The 15,866-nt window shown below is 37.7% G+C and overlaps 1 long non-coding RNA gene across 1 annotated transcript; it reads right to left on the reverse strand.

The window, feature by feature from the left end:
* Positions 1-1,910: 1,910 nt before the first annotated feature.
* On the reverse strand, positions 1,911-4,674 carry LOC131016585 (uncharacterized). The gene is made up of 2 exons (XR_009099094.1): positions 4,539-4,674; positions 1,911-2,140 (listed from the first exon to the last, which is right to left on the reverse strand). It is a non-coding gene; the product is annotated as an uncharacterized LOC131016585 (long non-coding RNA).
* Between the last annotated feature and the right edge of the window lie 11,192 nt (positions 4,675-15,866).

Raw genomic sequence — 15,866 nt, forward strand, 5'->3', positions numbered from 1 at the left:
GGGCTGAGTAGCAATTTCGGCAGAGCTTCGGCTTAGGTCGTTGAATCAGTGAAGATTGAAGTTGATCCTCGAGGGCTATTTATTGGAGAGGTCTTGAATAGATCCGTTGGCGGAGAACATCTTCAAGATTTCTTCCGTTGGAGAGCATTTTGAATTTGGGCTGAGGCTTCAATCTTCGAGGTTCCTTGTTTGGTGGAAACGGCTCTCTTGAGGGACAGGAGATGCGACCTCTCTGAAAAAGTAACCACCAAATAGGAATGACCGGCCTCTGCAGAGAGGGATGATCCTGAGATCTTTGCATTTAATGCGGCTATACTGTGTAAGCACGTGGCTTCCTTTGAATGTTGGAAGTTCAATCCGAGAAAGAATGTTTAACTGATACTTGACTTTAGTATCAGTCTGCTGAGTCCTCGAAGCACGCATTAAGTAATCAGTTCTGAACTGATTGTTCAACTGATACTTCAGTTGGTATCTTCAGTCTTCAGAACTGCTAACTAATCTAGAAACGAACTCTATCACTTGAGTTCAAAACAGTTCTAGTCTATTACAAATTAAACCTAAGGATTTTGGTATCATCAAAATAAAACCTGATATTCCATGGGGTTCCCAACATTATCATTAAAAAATTGGAATTTAAAAAATTATATACCCTAACTTTGAATTAATGAACCCAAATAATCTATTATTATTAATTCAAATAAATATAAAAAAATAATTATAAACCCTAATTGGATGAGTGAACCCTTGTTATATAATTATCTTTATATTATTTTAATGCATAATAAATTAAAATTGAACAAACAATAATTTGAAATTATAACATAATAAGAGTGGTACACGGTGGTACACACTATATTTGGGTACAGAGGATCCCATGTGAAATTAGGGGCACTACTCCGTCAAGATATATGAATTTTCACAGGTTCTTCACATGAATTTAGAATTTTGTCATCAAATATATGAATTTTTATTTCTTTTTAATTTTGCACACAATAGACATTTTCAATGAATTAATATTGAGGTAGAAATCGAAATTGACTATATGACTCAAATTGAAACCCTTCCTAAAGGATATAGTTGAACATTAGGTAAATTTCACTATAAGAATACAAAATATATTAATAAATCATTCGTCGAAAATGTACATCATGTGCAAAATCAGGAAAAAAAAAGTTTATGTATTTAGAGGCAGAAATTTAAATTCATGTGCAAAATCAAAGAAGTACGAAAGTTCAATATATTGTGAGTCCCTATAATTTTAGTGTTTGTTTTACTAAGTTGTCGAAAGCTCCCTTGACATTTTTTTTTGTTTCACTAGATCCCTACACTATTCTATTTTATTTTATTTTGACAAATTACATAAGTAAATAAGAAATTTAAAAATCGCACCATGGTGGACTCAAACCCAGAACCTCAGACTTTCGACATTAACTACCTACTGCTAGGCCAACGCATACACTCTACAGTACTATCTATTTCATCTCAAGATCTTATGCTTCTCTGCCTATAGATGTGGTGATTTGTTGCGGAATTAGTTGCTTAGAAAATGTGTGAGTCCAAATGAATTCAATAGCCACTACAAAAAAATGTGTGAATAGCGACGGTGCCGCCGCCGCCTGTAATTACCGACGGCACGACGGCGGCAAAAACGGCGACCCGCCTTTTGCCTATTACCGGCGCATTACCGACGGCAAAACAACCACCGCTACGGCTGCGTCGTTGCTAATTTAAATATGGATTATTTTATATTTATTATTAATTAATTTAATAATATTTATTTATTACCGACGTGTCACGACCGGCCCTAATTAGGGATAATTAAGCCGGGGAAACCGTGACTAATGGAGGGAGATTAGAAGCGGGGTAGAAAGGGAAATAATCAAACAAGGAAGGATCGCATTTCATCATTGTTAACAAAAGGGATATTTATAATATAACGGAGATTTAGTCGTATAGACTCAAATAACTAGTAAGTTCGGATAACTCCGACTTAGCCAAAATAACATAAAACTTCTGAGTACGCAGCGGAATAAGGTTCTGATTACATGTATGAAGACATGTATCCCCAGAGTTCATTAATACATAAGGATAAGACAAAAGACTCCGGTCGTCACTTCATCACCATCGACAGCTACTCAACCTGCACATTTAGAAATATATGCAGGGCTGAGTACAAAAGTACTCAGTGGGCACGTATGCCTAAGTATAAAAATACATGCTTCAAAACTGTAAATTATCATGCCATCATAAACAGTACATCAAGGGAGTTTTTCGCTAAAAAGGCCCAAGCTTACTAAGTTCATTTGTGATTCTTAAAGTTCGACTGCAGTCTAAGTTCTCTTGTAATCTATCATATCTGGAACTGTGTGCCGGAGAGGTGGCCACCTCTCACGGTCACTTGACCGGCCAACCCGCTAGATGACTCACGGTCACTGGTGTACACTAGCCCTGGCAGGATAGCTATCAACTGCTCAGGACCCGAATTCGATTGCATCATTGGCAAAGCCAAAGCAGATAGATATCATACTAAAATTTAAACATTTTATGGCAAGACAATACTTGAAATAACTTTAACTCAAATATTTTGTAACGAAATAACTTGCTCAAATGTAACATTAAACTCATTTGATAGATCTATAAAACTGAAATTAACAGTTAAATCATCTCATGCATTCATTCGTATAAGAGGCCTACGACACGCAGGGGATCTCTATATACGTATAGTAAAAGTAATGCCCACCTGTATAGGCAAAGCCTGTCGTTTATCCTTATTTCTGAATCGGAATAGCAGTGCTAATCCTTCTGATGCTCAAAGCCTACAAGAAATCTATTCTTAATAGGTCTCCTTGAATCTAATCTTAAGTCACGGTGAAGTGCTTAATATTCTATGATTCACTTAGCCGGATTTTCAAAATTTAATGAATAAATAATTGAAAACATTTCTCTTGAGTTAAGAACACCAACAATATTCTTACTCATCTTTCTTTAATAATTGGAATTATAATTAAAACCAATTAAATACTTAAATACTCTTATTGCAAAAATAAATGTAATTTCATGTCATGCTTAGCATATAATAAGTAAGTACTTAAAATATGCACATAATAATAATATAATATTATTATGAAAATTTTCCTTTAAATAAATTAATCAAACTAAAAATAGTTCAATTAATTAAAATAGGGTAGCCCAATTAATTAAATTAATCAAGACAGCTCATTAAATAAAATTGTAATAGGGCCCTGTCTCATTAAAATCGGCCCAAGTGATAAAAATACAGCCCATTTTATAAAAACACGGCCCAAACTATGAGCCCAACTTATTGGCCCAAGCCAAAACCTTACCTGCACTCTCTCTCTCTCTGTAAACGAAAAACACACACACACACACATGAAAAAAATGCTTTTTCTCGGTCTCTCTCTCTCTCTTACCGACACCAAAATTCGCCCCCTTTCCAGCCGGAACCCACCGTCGCGGCTCTCTCTCTCTCCGGCGAAGCAGCGGAGTCCGCCGCATCAACCGAAAAGACCAGCCGCCTCCCTCGGCCCCTCTTTCTTCTCGAAGTTTCACCGCCGCCGGAGCTCCATTCCCTTCACTCAAATTCAGGCTCGCCGAGCCCTTGCTCAACTCACCGCCTTCCCTCTCCGGCAACCGCAGCGGTGCCACTGGCCGCCGCCCTCTTTCTCTGCCTAAATCAGCCACCACCGCCATCTCTCTCTCTTTCCCTTCAAGGTCCGGCAACTGCACAGCCTGGGGCTGCCGCCGCCGCCGCTCCCTCTGACTTTCCTTCTACTCCTGGCGACTGCTCGGCCATGAAGCCGTCGCCGCCGCTGTGTCTACAACCTCTGAGCCCGCGGAGAACAACAGCAGCAGACGAAGCCCACTGCCACCGCCGAACGCCCTCTGAAACTCCGGGCGTCGACACGGCCACCAGCCGCACCGCCCCTCTCTCTGCACTCCGACAACTATAGCAACGTCGCCATCGACAATGCTACAGCCTCCCTCTCTCTTTCTCCTGGGTCTGATCGGCAGCAGCTGAGCCGCCGCCGACGCTCATCCCTCTCCTCTGCTCAACCTTGGCCGATGGCACCGCCATCGGCGCCCTCAAATTCCCAGCGAGTAGCAGCCACCAAGCTGCCACCACCGCCGCCCATTTCCCTTCTGTTCTCCCTCGTCTCCGGCAGTGGCGAACCACCACCACCACCTCTCTTTCGACTCTACTCACACACATAGCCAGAGGTAATTTCGAGCTCAGAAACAAGGAGTAAAAATCGAAGCTTCAAGACAAGTTTCCTCCCCTTTTTATTCATTTACTCAACATGAAAAATCATTCAATACTAGCTTATACACATATGTGTGTATGTACAGAATATGTATACAAAAATTACATGTGTTATAAAATCTGTTCAAATGAAAATTTGTGAATGTATGAATGCGTGAGTTTCTTGTTGGGCAGCTGAACAACTTCATACATAAAATGGCTTGGGTTTCTAAATCATAATTTGTAATGAAGTAAGCAGGGGAGTTAAAGATGAAACCTTGAGTTTGAGTGAGCTGCTCAAAATCTGAAATGGTCGTTGCTTGGTTGCTCTGCTATTCTTGGCGAGAGAGTGTTGTGTGGGATGAAGGAGGACTTTGGATGATGAGATAAAGGGATGCACAGGGTGGGGTGACTGCATGGCTATGCTGTTGCTCTTTCAAGAGTAGATGTGTGAATGAAAGAAAATAGAGTGTAGGAAATAGACTTTGATTGTGTGAATGAAGGAAAAAGTAGTTGAATTGGCAGAGAAGTTTGGGCATTTGATTTCCTCTGCCAAGCGTGACATAAAGCCTGAATTTTGGGCGGCTTGATTGGAGGAATGGGGTGGCCATGGCTGTAGAGTGGGCGGCTATGAGACATAGGGTGGGCGGCTATGATTGGACAATTTAAATCCCTCAGTATAAAATTGTCGAAACTGTAATACTACTTCAGGGTTTGCTAATTAAAAGCTCGTGAAAATGCTCAAATGCTCAATTTCATAAATATGCAATGCAAAAGAATTTAAATGATTAAATTTACAAATGCTTTTGTAAATCATTTTTGTTGGAATTAAAAATAAATTCTTTTTCCGGCGTGAATTATCTTAAATCTAAGTTCAAAATTATTCTAAACTTAGCTCGAGGAAACGGGGTGTTACATTAAGTAATTATAAAAATGAAATCTAGTTCCATCTCGCTTAAATAATTAACGTGACTTTGCTAAATCAGTTATAAATCTAAAATTATAAATTATTGACTGGCTCAATAATTCGATTGCGATCATAACATGCAATTGCATTAAATTCAAATATCTAGGCTAAGTTAATAGGAAATTAATCACTGGATTAAAAATAACTGAGGATGCAATAATTTAAATATCGCATTTACTAATCTTAATCATAAAATAAAATAGCGGGCTACTACATACTACCCCCCTTAACAAAAATTTCGTCCCGAAATTTGCATATTATCGCACCAGTTCTGATATCTTTCTAGCATCTTACCTTCAAGCTTTCATGTAATTTCTTCTTATCCATGGTGTCTCCATGGATTTTCACTAAAGTGATGAACTCGTTTCTAAGCGGTTGCTCTTAACGATCCAAGATGACTTTTGGCTTTTCTTCATAGCTCAAATTTGGGCTAAGGATCATTTCGTTTTGGGTGGATCACGTCATTTGGATCCAAAACATACTTCTTGAGTTGGGATATGTGGAAAACACTGGACATTCTCATAACTTGGCGGTAACACCAATCTATAGGCTATTGGGCCTATTTTCTAAAATCTCATATGGTCGCACAAGTTGTGGTGTAATCTTTTCTTTTACGTCAATCCTAGTTATTCCCTTGGAGGGTAATACTTTTAGGAAGACTTTGCCTCCTACTTTAAAATCTAACTTAGTTCGGCGCGTATCAGCATACGATTTCTGTCTATCTTGTGCTTCTTTTATTCTTTATCTTAATATGACAAACTATCTCAATCATTTCGCCAGTCATATTTGGCCCTCAAATTATCCTTTCACCTATTTCATCTCAATAAAATGGTGATTTGCATTTTATTCCACATAATGCCGTATAAGACGCCATATCGACGTTTGCCTGATAACTATTGTTATAGGCAAACTCAATCAATGGTAACATTGATTCCTCACTCCCACCTCTATCTAGTTCTACTACTTTTAACACGTCTTCGAGAATCTGAATTGTTATCTCAAACTGTCCATCTGTTTGTGGGTGGAAGATAGCACTGAAATTAAATCTTGTGCCTAATTCCTTATGCAAGTTCATCTACAGTCTGGGTGTTCGAATCGTTGTTTGAAGTAATTGACACGGGCACGCCGTGCAACGCATAATTTTTCAGACATATAATTGGGCTAGTTTGTCTGATCCGTATGCGATCAGTATTGGTTCAAAACGAGCGCATTTCGTGAGTCACTCCACTATTACCTCTCTTGCAATGTGCTCCCACCTGCACTCTGAAATCTTCAATGGCTGTAACTTTTCATACAGTGTTTGGTGCAAGGTCTTCACTTGTTGGCATGCTAGGAGTTTCTCAACAAGTGAAGCTATATCTTTCTTCATACCTTCCCACTAGAATTTGTCTATTCAAGTCTTGGTATATTTTGTGCTTCCCTGGTGGCTAGTATATGATGTGTCATGAGCCTCGCTCATTATCTCATCTTTGAGTTTCTCATAGTGTGGGATACACAATCTTTCTTCAATCATTAACGCAACATCCGACGTCTAGTGGTAACGTCCAGGCTTGCCTATTCCTATTGATAATGTATTCTCTCCAAGGTCTCATCACTTCTTTGCGCTTATTTTTTTTTTTAATAAAAATTGGGTGTTACTACCATCGTGACAATAATCCATTCTACTGATTCTGGTGGTCATCAACAACTTCTAAACTTTATTCTACAAAAAAAATCTTTCATGAGTTCCTCCTCTTAGGTGAGGAGAGATCCCAACTTAAATTGAGTTTTATAACTCAAGTTATTAGCTACAATATTAACTTCGCCCGGTTGGCAGTCATCTTCTCTGTTTCATGTTAAGATCCCTTCTAATGAGACATTATGTCCCAGAAATGTGACTTCATCGGGCCGAAATTCACACTCGCTAATCTTTGCATAAAGGCATTTCATTCTCATCTTTTCTAAGATAATCCTCAGGTGTTCCTTAAGATCTTTCTCGTTCTTTGATTAGATCAAATCACCGCCTATGATAACTAAGACAACTTGTCTAAGTGTGGATGGAATACTTGATTCACGAGCTACATGAAAACGGTTAATGCATTGGTCAATCCGAATGGCATCACTGCGATCTTATAATGGCTATATCTGGTTCAGAAAGTCATTCTTAGGTATATCTTTTGATTGAATCTTTAGTTGATGGCATCCAAATCTCAAATCTATCTTTGAGAACACACTTGCTCATCTGAGCTGATCGAAAAGGTCATTTATCCACGACAAAGGATACTTGTTCTTGAGTGTCACCTTATTCAATTCTCTATAGTCTATTCACACTCTCAATGTGTCATTTCTCTTCTTTAAAAAAAATGGGTGCACCCCGGTGAAATCACTGGGAAACATCTGGAAGTTCTCATATGATTGTCATATCTCTTATGCTTTTCTCGATTCCTAGTTCTCCGTGCAAATACACAAGGTAGTCTGGATATTCTTTCCTCATCATCCTCATTGCTTTAAGGGTGGAGATGATTGTCTCCCTCTTGTCCATGTTGATTCCATGGAAACGTGTCAGGTTTTTTTTTTTTTTTACAAGGGTCGAAAAGAAATTTGTCTTGTTTTGCAAAGGATGTTGGTTTGGTTCACAGCTAGTCAATCCCTTCCTAAGTCAACGTCTCTCATTGGTATAACATAAGAGTTGTTCACTACGACTTTGAGTGATTTTATGTTCAGCTCTAAATTCAAGCACATATGTGATATTGTTGTTGGTGGTGTGGCTACTACTCTTGGTGTAGTTGGGGCAAAGCTTGGATTGCTTGCAAATGCGAAGCCTAAATAGGCGAGTTTAGCGTGAGACCCGTCCTTTGTTGCTTCTTCGGGCAACAATTTGCATAATGCCCCTTCCAGCTCCTGTGCAACAACAACCATCATTACTAGTTTTGCAGAGTCTCCCATGGTTTTTGTTTTGGGCGGGGCAGGATCCTCTGCTGGTTATCCCCTACCTGTTTATGAGTACCCTGGCTTGCGTAACCTTGTTGCTGGGATGATTGTTTCTGCCATGGCGTCTTCTCCGTTTTATAATTGTTACTGCTATTCCATTTTATTCTTCCTCAAAAGTTCTGAGTTTGTGCATGTGGAGGTGTTGGCATATGCGTCGTTACTGATCTTTCTCTCGACATTGCTGCTTGAATGTCTATCGTTCTGCTATACGATTCTATGTAAATAAATCCCTCTGGCTTGCCTAAGCCTTCCTGATCTCGTGCCTTAGATTAACACATAATTCTCAGTCATTTTCTCATTTGTATCCATTTGTTCTGGCGCATATCTCGACATGTCACATAACATTCTACCATACTGAGTTAACATCATCTTTTCCTACTTTATATTGAAGTATTCCATTTCTTTCTTTTCGCGATAGTTCTAGGTACATATACGTATCATATAATCTCATCTTAAAATGTTCCTGCGTAGAATTTTCTAATTGTTCGACTATCATTGTTTTCCTTTGTGCTTCCCACCAGAGATCTGTTGAAAGGACACGCAAGTAAAACGTTCCTGGTTTGGGTAGCGCAAGAAATTAAAGATGCACTCAATAGCTCATACTCAAATCTCAGCCTCCGCGGAACCTCCCGTCCCACTGAAGACAGATAGGTTTTAACATAGAAATTGTTTGTCTATTCCACATTCTGGTTGTATGGATGGTGGGGTTATGTTTTGTTCTGGCCCTGGTACTGGGCCATTTTCATCATCCCATGGAATTCTTAATCCTCTACTTGGACGCCCTTATTGGGTGGAATACGGATGAGTTGACATATAGTCATTAATGCATTGTAAACATACAAATGCATATCATCACTTCTGTAAACCGTTTCTTGATACTCAAATCTTGCTCGCACTCTTTCACATGCAAGCATATAAGTAACACGTGGCGGAAGTAACTTTCCATAAAAGACCGATAAGTTCGCTAAATAGACATAGAAAATTTGCATCAATGAGGACTGTTTCCTTAACATTGAATCTAGATCTACTGATCTATCCAAGTACTATACACGATGAACTGACTCTCTATCAAGCCATCACAAGATAACTTGTTCACGGAACACTTTGTGGACCATCGTTTCTATACTAATACTAGTCAAAATAACTAAGCCAACATAGGGGTATACAAAATCATCAGAACAATCTTTTCCGGAATACACAACAACGTTCTACCAATATCCATAAGAGATGGTCTAGTTACATCACGTGCTTGACCCTTGGGTCAAAGCATAAGTATCTGACTGATTTAATATGGTGGATAACCCTTTTATCTTTAGGTCAAATAAAATCTACTAACAACTACTAAGTCACAAAGGTTAAATCATAAATGACAATTAGACAAAGTGTTTAAGCAAATTGCCAAACAACTGAAAAGGAATAACCATAGGATACAAATGAATTGTAATACCCGGGCTTTTGATGACGTGTTTAATTGCTTAAGTTTGAGTAAGTAGGGTATAAGATCCCTTGTTTGATTACTTTGTATAGAGATGAGGAGTTATATGAAGTTTTGTTGTTATATTTTAAAGATGTTGAGATGTTCTTTTGATGATGTGAGGATGATGTGTGATTTTATATCCGTAATTGAGTTTGAGTATTTGAATAATTCGAGATAATTATTTGAATGAGAACGGTGAACTCGGAAGTGAGATCTGAGTCCGTTAAGACGTTTTTGAAATTTTTGACTTTTTGACGATGAATAGTAAAATACTGCTATTTCGTCTTTTTGTCGACTTTCAAAATCTTACGTGCATGTCGTCGAGAAATATTCTTAATTTTTCGATACGAGTCCAATAATGAAAGTTTTTATTTTTGGACGACGAGTGAATAGTAAATCGGGATTTCTCGATAAACGAACCGAGCTCGTTTATCAGAATTTCGAGAACGAGCTTGCGTTTTCTATATTTATATAGAATTACGAGTGTAATGAAAGTGAGTAGGAGTTAAGAGGGTGAGTAACGAAGAATGTGGGTAATTAGTCGTTAAAACGAGACGAAACGGGATACTTAACGACTAACGGGTTAATATCTTAAATATCTAAGGCTACCCCACCAAAACTGAAAGATATTATGGACTAGATTAGGATATATTTGATATATTCTAATACTAAGTAAGACAGTTCAAGTGTGAATTCCTTAGTCGCAATTGTTGACTCAAGTGTGAATTCCTTAGTCGTAATTGTTGACTAAGGAAGACAAGACAATTTAGAATTGTCTTCTTCGCTTATAAATAAGGGAGCTTGGTCTTACGAATCGATATATGAAAATATACGAAAACATTAGCTTAGAGCTTTTGACTTCCGATTTGAGCACCGAGACGAGCGCCGATCATCTTTTCGATCACGTATCTAAGTAGGTAAGATCTCTACCTACGTTTTGATGGTTTTCTTTTCGATTTTCGTCGACGTCGAAAAACGTCGATTCTCGACTTTATTTTGAAACGACGTCGGATCGTCGTGAAATTTTAGTATGTTGTTCTTGGGTAGATGTTGAGCATGTTTAATGAAGGGAGTAAGAACGGAACGAACCGTAGCTATGAAACCCATGAGGGCAGCCCCGTTTTTCACATATTAGCTTGTCTTTCGATTTTTGTTTGATCGTTTTGACTTGATATTTGTGCATAGGGGTATGCTAGAATCGATATATATTAAATTCGTATTTTTCCAAGCACGAAAATTGTATAAATTTTTAGAGTATGATTATTTAAATTCGTGAAGTTTGAGACGTTGCATAATGAATATTATTGCGTATATGTGTTCTACGATATCACATGAGCATGCTAATTGATTTACAATTTATGGATGATAATTGTTGAACGAGATTAAAACTGGAATTCTGTCAAAATTTTACAGCAGTTTCAAGCTTATGTTTCGATGAGTTTTCATTGCTTGATGGCTCTGAAATTTTAGTATGTTTATCTATGATATGTGTATTTCGTTTCTGCAAAATTTCATGTCTTTTGGATGATGTTTGCTATTTTAAAGATATTTTGAAAAATCCTTGACAGAATCTGTCAACTATTGGTAGACTTCACAAAAACGTTTATATCTATTAATCCATGAAGGATTTTGCATCACCGTTTTTTTTAAACGAAACTAGACTTCAATACTTTTCTAAAAACATAAGATTTCGATTTTTATGACCTCTGAAACAGAGCAGTTTATTATTTCAAAAATGCCCTGTTCTGCTGTCATATTTGTCCAACAGTAAAAGTGTATGAGTTTCATTGTTTATTTGGCAGATCATATGAACGTTTTCTCTTGTGAAAATTTAACCAAATCTTCAAGGATACCTTTAGTTTTGGATGATTAAATTTGATGGAATTTTATTAAGGTTTGCCTTGGTTTCTAATGGCCTAAACAAAATTGGCAGAAACTGTCAATCTTTGACAGCCTGCACTAAAAGAGCAATATCTCCAAAAACCTTTAACCTTTTTGGTTAACTACCATTTTTAGAGTGAACTACACTTCATGAAGTTTTTGAGATCAATTGGTATGATAGTTTATGATGATTGAGTTGGTTGTTATGAATTTTTAAAGATGACACAAAAACAGCAAAACTTTCTAGAAAACAACTTGATTATATTTGTTTTGATGGATGATACGATATGACTAAATGGTGTGAGTTGTGAGAGTTATGATTAACGCACATAAATGTTGGTATCTGACACTCGAACAATTGGTGTCGAGTATAAATGATAGTTTACTGATAAAGAGTTTTGATGATTTTGAATTGTTTGGTTTGCGTTGAAAAGATGTCAAGATGTTAAGTTTTGAGTCGAGAGACGAGTTCACGTAGTGAGATTCACGCGTTGAAATCTCGTGGCTGACATTATATATGAATAGGTCATGCCGAAATTTTTAGTGAAATTAGAATTTGAGCATAGTCAATTCTTGTTGACCCGTGACTCAAATACATGCCTAATGGAAAGTTTAACTTTCTAATCGGTTAATTAGACGAGATGAGAGCGAATAGATCTGCTAAGAAAGTGGACTTTTCGATGTGTTAAATATTTCTTTTAATTGAAGCGCTGCTAATTATAACATAAGGATGTTATAATTAATGAGTAATGACGAGAGATAATAATTGTTATATTGATTAACAATCAAGAGAGATGAACATTAGAGATACTAATGTTTCATAAAAGAGATTAGATTATTAATCGAGGTTTCTTTTATAACTTCTCACCAATTCTTCATAACGATGAAGGTCCTTTTGGGAAGTAACGACTTGAGGGAGAGAGTGACGTTACTCATTGATACAGAGACACAACGAGGTGGGCATTACTTTCATATATATCAAATGAGTTTAAATGTTACGTTCAAGCAAGTTATTTCATGACTAAATTAATTGAAGTTATTTCAAATATTGTCTTGCCATAAAATATTTAAATTTCAGTATGATATCTATCTGATGTCACTTTTATTATGCAATCGAATTCGGGTCCTGAGCAGTTGATAGCTATCCTGCCAGGACTAGTGTACACCAGTGACCGTGAGTCATCTAGCGGGTTGGCCGGTCAAGTGACCGTGAGAGGTGGCCACCTCTCCGGCACACAGTTTCAGATATGATAGATTACAAAAGAACTTAGTCTGATCAGACGAACTTTAAGAATCACAAATGAACTTAGTAAGCTTGGGCCTTTTTAGCGAAAAACTCCCTTGCTGTACTGATTATGATGGCATGACAATTTATAGTTTTGAAGCATGTATTTTTATACCTAGGCATATGTGCCCACTGAGTGCTTTTGTACTCAGCCCTGCATATGTTTTCTAAATGTGCAGGTTGAGCTGATGTGATGATGGTGCTGCAATGAGCGGAGTCTCTAGGGTTGTTAATAAATAGTTAACCTGTCTAGAATATGTCTTCATACATATGTCTAGCTACTTTCCGCTGCAAGATGTTGTTGATGTTATAGTATGTTATGTCATACTTTGAGTCTTAAGAGAATGGTTTCATACGATGTATAACTTGATTAATGATATTAATTAACTTTTATGCAGTCTTTCATAGACTGTTTTCAATTGAGTATTAATGAATAAAAATGACGAGTTTTATTAAGATGAGTAAGTTTTACGGCTATAAATGACGCCCCTTTTCTTCCCCTTCTTCTTTAACCCCATCCCTAGTCGTGGATCACTCGGCCTAACTATCCCTAGTTAGGGCGGGCTGTGACAGAGTGGTATCAGAGCGAAGGAAAGCTCTGAATTAGAAGTCTTGAGTTTAGTCTAGAATGAGTCACTAGACTAATAGTTATTAACAACCGTGAGCTCAGCGCACCATCACACCAGGCTCAACGAGGTATGTAAAATTTCAAAGTTTATTTGACGTTAAATTTTGAAGAGCACGATGTTGAGGTTATATGATGAGTTATGATGTTATGCTTTGAAGATGCATAGTTTGAGTTTGAGGATGACAAATAATGAGTTATTATGTTGTAAGAGCATATGTTGACGTTACATGATGAATCATGAGAGCGTTTATATCATATGATATTATATGATTGAAGATGCATAATTATGAGTTATGATGTGATGTATTTGAGATGTTTTGTGATGAGAATTGTTTGAGCAGTTGTGATAAGTCACAATGATTTAGATGAAGGAATCTAATGTCATTGTTAAGAGAGATTTTTTTTTTTTTTTTACTAAGTAGAAGGATGAAATGAGAACTTAGAGCTAAAGCTTGAGAGAATTAGCAATTGCTTTAAGTACTTGTTGGTTTGAGTTATGAGTTTGAGTTATGAGCTTGAGTATAATAGCATGATTAATGATGAGTTATTAGCATGCTGCAATGAGATATTGTACGATATGTTGAGTTATTTTGTGACGCGAGTTTTGCTCACGCAACCTTAATGGTACTTGAGGAGGTATCATGAGCCATAGTCTTTGGAGATGGCTTTGAGAGAGAATTGTTGAGTTGTCTTACTGAGTCACGATGATTTAGATTAAGGGATCTAATATCATTGTTTAGAGAGATTCCCTACTAAGTAAAGACGGGACGAGATGAGAATTTAGATGTTTTGAGCTTGAGTTTTAAGATAACAGTACTACTTAATAGGAGTTTTGCTAAGTTATGTTTTGTTTATTTCTGTTGCTGGAACCAAGTAGAGTTAGTTCCTAGAGTCACCTTTAAGTTCTCCTTATAGGTTGGCCAGGACTGTTGGCACTGCACGAAAGTGGACTGTTGTGAGATCGAACTCAGGAAAGATCGGATACGAGGACGAGGCGTACAGTATGTGGTACAGAGATACCCTAGCAGATTTTCAAACACATGTTCATAGACTATGAAAGGATGAAAGCCTTATGGTTGTTACTAGACTGGATGGCATCGTGCACCTAGTCCCCGTGCTACCAATCGAGTGGTAGGATTGAGCAAGGAAGAAAGCCACTCAATATGATGGGACATGTTGTCTTGAGCATTGGACCCACAGGAGATGAGATTTGTTACAGATACCCAGATTTTCTATGCGGATCTAATGACCGGATGCTTGTTTTCTACCAGAGACTCTAGAAGAGTGTAGTAGATATCGAGTCGATCCTTGAGTATCAGTTACCAAAGATGATAAAATGATAAACGATAATGAGGATGAGAAGTAGCCGAGGATGGCTAGAGTTGATGAGGATGAGAAGAGAAGCCGATGTAGGCTAGAGCTAAGGATGATCTTGAGAGTATGCGCGGTACACCCTCGTTTTTGATTAGTTGCAATTACATTGCGATGTATATAACTTACTTAGGAGATACTGGTACTTGAGATTTTGACATGATGATAGATAAGCATGCGAATTTAGTACCCTACTGATGTTAAATAGATGGATGTTCCTAGTGTGCTAAAGTAGCAACTAGATGAGTTAACTGATAGCAATTACCGTAGGAGGTCCAGACCGAGACATAGTACTATTAATGGTGTCGATTTAGAAGGGACATTACGATAGATACTATGGTTTTTGTAGGGTTTAAATAACCCCTTTATGTAAGCCCTCTAAAACGAGGCATTCTACTGATGGATATATTAGGTTGACCAGAGTGGTCTTTTTGTTAGCATTTCGTGAGTGCTTATTGCCTTACAGATGAATGTTAAGGTGACCGTGAGGGTTTCCTTAAAGTTGAGTTAGTAAATTGAACTTGAGTTTTGAGGATGCTTAGAGCGTTGGTCGAGTTGAGTTTTCCTTTTGTGATTTCAAAAATGCCTCAAAGATGTCATCAAGAGTGTGATGTGAAGGATAGGCGGGATAATACTCCGCCACCACCACCGCAACATGAGAGGAGAGTTGAAAAATATTGAACTTTCGAAACAAGAGTCTAGAACATATGACCCTGAGTTTAAGCTTTTAGCTTGCTGGTGTGAACTTAAGTTTTGTTATGTATAGTATGTTGAGGGTTTAGAAGACACATAATTTCCAAGTTCGGGATAGTATATCCCGTGTGACTGGGGAGTGATTATGTTGGACCTGGCCAGTCCGCATGATCCAAATCTCAGTAGACGTGTTTTGGGTTTATAAACCCACGTGTTTCAACTTTCGGTTGAAAAGCCAGATGGGTTCTTACTCTAGGTCATTTTTGTTCGACCTGGTAGTTACTTCATTCTACCCTCTGGTCATTCATTTGAGTCTCTTGAACAATTTGTTTT

Source organism: Salvia miltiorrhiza, chromosome 3 (genome assembly GCF_028751815.1).
Source record: "Salvia miltiorrhiza cultivar Shanhuang (shh) chromosome 3, IMPLAD_Smil_shh, whole genome shotgun sequence".
NCBI lineage: Eukaryota > Viridiplantae > Streptophyta > Magnoliopsida > Lamiales > Lamiaceae > Salvia > Salvia miltiorrhiza.